This window comes from Selaginella moellendorffii, unplaced genomic scaffold, assembly GCF_000143415.4.
Source record: "Selaginella moellendorffii unplaced genomic scaffold, v1.0 SELMOscaffold_49, whole genome shotgun sequence".
Classification (NCBI taxonomy): Eukaryota; Viridiplantae; Streptophyta; class Lycopodiopsida; order Selaginellales; family Selaginellaceae; genus Selaginella; species Selaginella moellendorffii.
The window spans coordinates 145,481-153,812 of record NW_003314310.1 but is presented as its reverse complement, the minus strand read 5'-3'; the positions used below and the strand labels follow the sequence as shown (position 1 = coordinate 153,812).

At 43.7% G+C, this 8,332-nt stretch overlaps 1 long non-coding RNA gene across 1 annotated transcript; it reads right to left on the bottom strand.

Moving 5' to 3' along the window:
- Positions 1 to 938: 938 nt before the first annotated feature.
- LOC112350378 lies at positions 939 to 2,621 on the bottom strand. The gene is made up of 2 exons (XR_002993751.1): positions 1,322 to 2,621; positions 939 to 1,268 (listed from the first exon to the last, which is right to left on the bottom strand). It is a non-coding gene; the product is annotated as an uncharacterized LOC112350378 (long non-coding RNA).
- Between the last annotated feature and the right edge of the window lie 5,711 nt (positions 2,622 to 8,332).

The window sequence follows — 8,332 nt, the reverse complement described above, 5'->3', positions numbered from 1 at the left end:
AAGAAAGGAGAAACCCCAAAATATTCACTAAACCAAACCAAGAAACATTATATCTCCTCAAATACTTCACAGCTTGATGAGTGCTATAGCTTGTCAGAAAGAGGAGCTCAAAACCTATTCAATACACCTAAGATCAAGCAAAACCACTGCAAAACGAACAAGAAATTGCTTCTCAAAGTTTGTGGCCAAAAAGAAAAGAGAAAAATAATGCAATAAAAAGCGCTACGCATCACGTTAAGTTCACCATTTATTGGGGGAAAAAGGGGCACCTACCCTAACATTCACTTAAACACGAGAAATGCTCCAATGCTCTTCACAAATGCCCCCTTTTACCCTTGTGGTGCAAGGGTTTTATCACAGTTAAGCAAGTGAGCAAGCTTCTCAATATAGTTCCCGAGCGTCATTTTCCCTTGCTGGAAATGTCGAAGTTCTGTGTGAGCATTCTCCACGTCGTAGTGAGGGGAAAATGTAAAAAGAAAGCAGCCTCAAACTCATCCATGGTAGACACTGGTGGTTTCTTATCCACAACATGAGACTCCTCAAGCCAATTCCACCATTGTAGACCCGCATCACACAAAACCATTGAAATAACAATTAAAGCCTCTGCATCCGGAGTTCCCCTAACAGCCAAGAACTTCTTCACATTGGCTAGCCAAACGAGACAGTCATCCATACCATCATCACTAGAAAAGATTGGAATCTTGAGTCAATCTACCAAGGAAGGCTTATTTGGAGTGCTACCACGTCTAGCCTCGAGTGCCTCAACATGCTCACGTATGGTATCCATCATGCCATGTATCTTGTCTTGCATCATTTACCGATTTCAATTAAGGGCTCGCAATTCATGAACAACATCTTAAATTGTCTAAATCTTTATAGCTTTGTTGGCACCATCTTCGGCACCACCATCAAGAATAGAATTCCAGCGTTCAACTTGGTTGGCCATCGCTAAACATGTATGTACATTACCCCAATCCCAAAGGGATCAAAACAACATTGAGAGCGCACTCTCGAAGAGACTAGTGAAACTATGAGCGCGAACGCCCGGCGCTGCTCTTGGGCCGTCCGCCTCCCAGGTGACTCCACCGCGGAGCTTGAAGCCACCTGCTTCGCCTTGCCACTCCTCCACTCGGTCACAATGATGACAAGCCAGACGAACACCATGTCGATCTAGCTCGATGTCGTCGCAGCCAAGTGGTCCAACTCGAGCACGATGACCCGGCGTTGCTCATGGGTCACTCGCCTCCAAGGTGACTCCACTGCACAAGCTGAAGCCACCTGTTACGCCCCAAGACGTGATGCTGTGTCTTGGAGCGCCTACCTCCCCAGTGTACTTCCAGCACTAAGTCGGTGCCCATTGCGAACAAACTCCAAAGCGTAGAACAAGCGAGGTGTGAGCCTCCTCCAGCTCTAGACTAGAGCATGCTACCTTGCCTCCCACACTAGACAAGTGCGCTGGCCCCCTTCAATGATATACGAGCCCCCGTTGCCGGCATCGCGACAATCACAAGACTTGCAAGCCTCCGCGAACCTCCTCAAAGGACTAGCCCTGAAGCAAGAACCATGTGGGATCCCCTCCGCGAGCAAACCAACTCAGCCATCCGCCACTGGCCCCCTTTGTGACAGCACTTCCCTGTCACTAGATCCAAAAATGCGCCCATAGTGTCTTCCACGTCCATCCACCGCGGACACTTCGCTATGTCGGGATGTCGTCCCAAACTGTCCTCCACCAGTCAACAAAGTTCCCATGACTTGGTCGTGTTTCCACGACTCAAGTCGCCAAGAACCTCCGACACATGCAGCTTCACGCTCTCCGTACCTTAGTCGCCACCTTGCATGGCCCGACCTAAGGCGAGAAATCCCGCTCGAAGCTGCGAGACCAGCAACCGTTGCGTTTCCACCATGTTGCTGCCGTGCCAACCACATGCAACGAAGATCCCTGACACTTAGAGTGGCCGGATCGAAGATCCCGCCGCCACCCTAAGTCCTGCCCTAACCGCAGTTAGGGCAAAAGCCAGCCAAGAACCCTAACCCTAGCCACGAATTAGGGCAGGTGAGAACTCTGAGACCGTGAAGAATTTTTGCCTGCGCTTCTGGGAGGGTGTGAGGCTCCCTCCCAGCTATCCCCCTGTGAATTTTTGTGGAAAAATTCCAAGCCGTTCAGGAGTTATGAGCTCCCAAAAAACTTGAAACCATGAGAAGCGAAAAAAGAAGAGGAGGAGAGGAGAGCGTCCAGCTGCTGCAGCCGTGGTGTTCCTAGCTGCCCTCTCCACTCCTCCAGATCTCTAAGCCCCGAAAAACCCTAGCCGCCGCCGAAGAACCCTAAAAACAGCAGCGACCTAGGGCCAGCGAGATCTCCAGATCCGTGGCAGATCTCGCCGCGGCCTTCTAGGAGGATGAGAATCTACACTCCTAGAAGCCCCCCGTCGAAGGAATCGAGGTTTCTCCCAGCCGTTTGGGAGATATCGATAAAAACGACAGAGAGCGAGAGAAAAGAGGAGAAAGAGGAGGGAGACGAGCTCCGTGTGTTGCTGCCGCGGTCTGCGATGCTTGTGCCGCCCTGGACACTCGCTCCCTCCCTCTTTCTCACACTCTCTCTCTAGTGCCTTCGAGCTCTCTCCTCAAACAACTTAGGGCTGCAATCCGGCGAGATCGCTGAACGTAACTTGGTTGGCCATCGCAACCAACTCCTCTGATACCAATGTTATGATCCAGCGCAAAAAGACAGAAATTTAGTCGCCCTAGACTATGCTATGCCACCTTTTGAGGTTCCTCATCACCCAACCACCCCTGAGTTACCTCAAAAAGCTCCACTGCACCACCACTCCCCTGTAGGCCTTAGGGTAGGTTAAATCCCTTACCCTAACATAATATACCCTTGAGCCTCTCTTTGACTGATGTTGACCATGTGGTCAAAGCTGGCACCTAACACTAGGAGTGAAGCATTCTTTCATGGTTACTTATGAACACGTTTGCCAGTATATCCAAACGTTCGCAAAATCTGTTTTGCTTTGGCTGGGAAATTAAAACACACACACACACACACAAAGAATATGTGTAGTGTTTTGCAAACAGTGGGCAATGTTTTGCACACAAGCAATGGCAAATGTAGAATGAGAGCATGTTGTGGTCATGGGATCCTACCACTCTAGAGTTCGCAAATGGAAATGCAAACTGCCACAGCAAATTTCAAGGAGTGGTAAAGAGGATTAATGGCATCTTGTGCAATTGAAGGGTGTAGGGATCCCTGTGTGCACAAAATCACCGCCTGATATCAAGGCTTGGGATTATGTAAAACCAGACAAAGATGATAATAACAACAATATGAGGAGTTTATCAAGTTTTTACTGGTTTTCTACTCTTGTTTTGTGTTGGTTTTCTATATCTGTGTGTATTAATTTATATTTTTATAATTATTTAAATAAAAAATGTGTATGTGTTTGTAGAATTTTGCTAGCATTCAAGATGCAAACTGCAGCATTAAGGTGTTGTGCATGGTTGCCACAAACACAAACGACTAAACATATTTGCAGTACATGGAATTTAAACTCTTGAATACATGGACTAAGGGAGAACCTTGCTTTGCATGCTTATCCTTTGCTTGGCTTGGATAAAGCCTAAGCTCCATACCATGCTAGTTGATAAAAGATTTATATCTTCACATTAAACCACTAGTATAGTGGTAGTGCCAAACTTCATTTAGCTCCATTTTGTGTGCTGGTCTTAGCATTAAGATGTTGTATGCTCTAAAACTATTCTAGTGTTACTTTTGTCCCTTTGCACTTTGAGTTATATTCTAAGGAATTATTCTATGCTTTAGTTCCTTTGCTCCTTTATTATATACTCAAGAATTTTCCCATCCCTTTATTCAATGGCCCAAGACCCACTACACCTCAAGTTAGTCAACCATACCCAACCTATCCACTACTCTTGTTATACATTTAAAACCCCCCACAACCCCCCCACACCCCAGTCTTAGGAGTTAGTCTTTGAAACAATCATGAAAATTTATTAAATATGAAATGGCATTAGATTGTAGTTTTATAATTTACATTCTACAAATATGCCTCATAGATGCTAATACTGGAGATTCTTTGCTATTTCTAGAAAAGATGACAGATCTCTCTATTTAGTCTCACTCCCTACACAACCAAATGATAGGATATGTAATATTCTACTACCCTTTGATATCAAGGAAGGGGGAACAATCAAACTTGCCCTTCAGATATTAGTATGCACTATTACTCTCATTGACTTTGTGCTTCCATGTTTTTAGAAGAGCTTGCCACACATCTGGCCAAGTGGCAGAATATCCACTGGTGATGTGGGCTTAGGACCCAATAGGCACTTTAGTCAGATGCACACAATTTCCAGCTGCTAGTCTCCCCACACCAGGATTAAAGAAACCCTATTCAGTGGAGACTTTTCACAGTAAGGAAATGGTGGCACCCTATTCCTAACTACCAAGATTATTAATCAGATTGTCATACCAAGTTAGATACCAAGTTCTTATCAACGTCACTTCATTCTATATGTCATCCTCTACATATCATCCTCTCTATTTTCATATTCACCATTCACTCATTTGGTCACTCATGACACCATTATTCATCATTCATTATGCATGTTCCATCCCATTTCCACACCATATGTCCATGTGCTGTCCAAACCCTTGAAATAGTCAAAGTCATGTTTGATTGAAGGTGTGATGTGAAGATATGTAGATATTCCCTAGGAGTTGTGCAATGAGAATTTGTGCTAGAGGATAACAAAGATTTGGGGAAAATCATTATTCTAGTTGGGGCATAAAAGAACTAAACTATGTAAATACTTAAGTGTTCACTAGAAGGAAGATCCTCATGTCCTAGTTACTTACAACTCTATGTTTGAAGTGTATGCTAAGGATCATTGATAAATCCTCCTAGGATGTTTAGTGGATTATGAGGTCTTACTACACTATGTGAATGAGATGCCACTATCTCTAGCAAGTTTAAATTGCCTAGTTTCAAGGGAGATGGTAAACCAACTAAGAATCAAAACTGGTTGGCAACCCTTTTCATAGCAAAATTGAATGGTTGGTTAGACTACAACACCTTGCTATGGGCTGAAAGTGCAATGTCCACTGGACCGGCCAAGGTTTAGTGGAATTCTTCAAAGGAAGATTTCCTAGGGGATCCAGAGGGATGTGAGATTAGGCTCAACTGGCTTGAGTGGAAGTTTAGAGATTAGTTTCTCAACTTGGATAATTGAAGACTCCTATATGAGCTTGCCACAAAGACTCAGAAGAACAATGAGACTTTCTGGAATTTTGCAAATGCCCTAAGTTGGCTTGCAATGTAGTTGGGCCTTGTAAGCTCCTAAATTTGGACTTCTCCTCAAGAGGTCACTCAGCAGTGAAACTATCCAGACTTTTGCAAATGCCTTGAGTCGGCTTACAATGCAATTGAGGCCCATATGCTCTTGAATTTGGACTTTGCCATAGGTCTTCTGAAAACCTCACTCTCTTGACACCTTACTCCTTGGGTCAAGCCAAGCCATAAGCAAATTGAACCTACTAAATGTCAATTTCAACATATGATATGATTCCTCTATTAAACTAACAAAGTTAAACTTGAGACCCTCTATAATACCAAATGTAAACTCCTAAATTTAGATTTCCTCAAAGGTTATTTAGCTCAATATTATTCAAACCTAAGGACACTTAACCCTAAGTAACCCAATGCCCTTAACTAATTGGAAAAGGGGCCTTTCCCTCTTTAAACCCCTTATAATTTATATTTTGAGTTGTTGTCTTTGGTTGCTTGGTTAGTTCTCTTGAGGGATTGAGGACTCTATTGAAAGATTGTATGAAGAACACTTTATAGGAGTCATATGCATAGGCAGTAACACAAGCAATTGAGTTCAAACATGGAGAAGATTTCTATGAGACAGAGATTCATAAGGTGAACAAGATGGTGAAATCTACGGACCAAGCAAAGAATGTGGAAGATGCTACTGCAGAAAAGTTGCATAAGAAGGTCTAGAGCTTGACCACAAACCTCATATAAGAAAAAAAAAAGCCCAACTCAAAATGGACCCCAAATGGTGGCCTTTGGTATAAAGGTGGTAGATCAAGTCCAAAGCAATAGACAGGGTAAATGTTTCAAGTGTGAAGGGGATTATTGGGCTGGGGATCTGGAAGAGACAAATAAGCTAGATTCTAAGCACAACAATGAAGAAGAGGATCTGCAATTGTATATGATTCACACTCGAGAACGACAGTAGAGGACTTGAAGAATGTAACAAGAGGACTGTAGCTGAGAAGGCCAAGGCTATGGAAGAAAGGATAAAACCACCTCCAAGGGAGCCAAATACTGAACCCAAGAGATGACAAAGTATATAAAGGAATCTCTTGTACAATTTCAGTTTCAGCCTCACTACTAATGATGGTTGGAGGGCCCTAAGACTACTTGCAAAACAAGTGGATGAAGATTGGCATAGAGTTAAGGCCAATTGGAAGAAGAAGCAAGGTGAAAAGACTGCCATGTTCAAGAAGGATTATCTAGAATAACCTTATGCAATTATGAAAACAATGATTTTTGGCCAAAAGGTTGAGGTGTTGCTAGATTTTAGTGCTAATCAGTCAGTCCTTGAGGTTGTGAAGCACCTCAAGCTGGAGCATCTGGTGGAGCTCAAGTCACCTCAAGTCATAGTTATTGGGGGGAGTGGTGAACCTATGTATACCTTGGGGTTCATTTGGGATTTTGTTAATTCAGGTTAGATGGAAGAGATCTTGGTCAATATGGTTATCAACCACCAATATTGTTACTTCATGCTATTTGGGTTGGACTCCTAAATGGGTACTTAAAGCCTCATAAAAGAATCTTTCAATTCTTTAGAAGTGAGGGAGAGAAGCTTTGTTGGGGGAATGAGGGATGCTCCTGCAATGCTTGCTCAAACATGAGAAAATGCTCCAATCTTTCTACAAATCCCCCCCCCCCCCTGTCCTCTATGATGAAATGTTGTCCCCAAGTGTCTAGTATGAATGGATGATGAATGGTGGAAAATGTGAAAGAGTAGATTGAATATGTGTAGTGAGAGCTAGGCAACAATGGTGTGAGTGTGTGGAAGGGAATTTTAAAGCATGGAGGTGATGAGAATGTGAGGATGGAATTGATATAGGGAAAGAAGCCAAAGAAATGAAGCACAAACTAGCAAGAGTTGAGGAGTCTTCATATAATTGGTAATGCAGCTAAAGTGTGTTCACCATGGAAGAGACTTGATCCACATGATTCCCTGGCCTGAAGAAATATGTAAGAAGAGTGAGAGCAGAAATAAAAGCAAGAAAGAGAGAAGAAATAAAAAGAAAAGAGAAAATGGAAAGATCTCACCGCCGAAACAACTTGAGATGGGAGTGATTGTGAGAGTGAGGGAGCTCCTGTCCAGTCTCATCTGTGAGTGTGTATGCTCCTCCAGGAGTGGCAGACTTGACAAAGAAAGGACCCAGCCACCGTGGAGAAAACTTATTGGTAGGAGTTTGATCCTTGAGAAGAACCAACTGTCTAGGTTGGTATTTACTCCTGACCCTGTGTTGATCCTCCCTAGCTTTGAGTTGACATTTTGCAGCATGAAGGTGTTCAGCTGAATGTTGTTGCTGTTCATCCAAAGCTAGGATGTCCCAAGCTTGATGTCGTTTGAAAGCTGGAACTTTGTCACAAAGAGAACTGGAGTGAAGGGACTTGGAGCTCTACCAGAAGCACAGCTTCAGTCCCATAGACCAAGGAGAATGGTGTGGCTGAGATAGACGTCTTGTACATTGTCCAAAATGCCCATAGTGCAGTTTGTAAGTGCTCATGCCATTTCCTTGGATGCTCATCCACCAGCTTGGAGAGGATGGCCTTGAGGATCTTGTTGCTGGACTCAGCTTGCCCATTGGATTATGGATAGTAGCTACTGCTCTTGACATGTTGGATATGAAGCTGCTGCAAGAGATACTCCACAACTCATCCAAGTAAAGCACCACTGCAGTCAGATACTAGAACAGCTGGAACTCCAAACTGGCACACAATAAACTCATATAGGAACTTTACTGTAGATGTCTAGTCTGCTCACTTGAGAAGAACTGCCTCAATCCACTTCGTGAAATAGTCCGTTGCCATCAAAATATATCAATGTCCATGAGCTCGGGGGAGAAATAGGGCTGATGAAGTCTAAACCCCATTTGAAGAAAGGCCCCATAGAATGAAAGATGGGGAATGCTGTTGTGGGGGTTGAATTGCTGAGCTCAGCTTCTTCTGTGACATGGTTTCTATTGGCCTTCCATTCATCATGACACAGCCAAGTATGCCAGCAA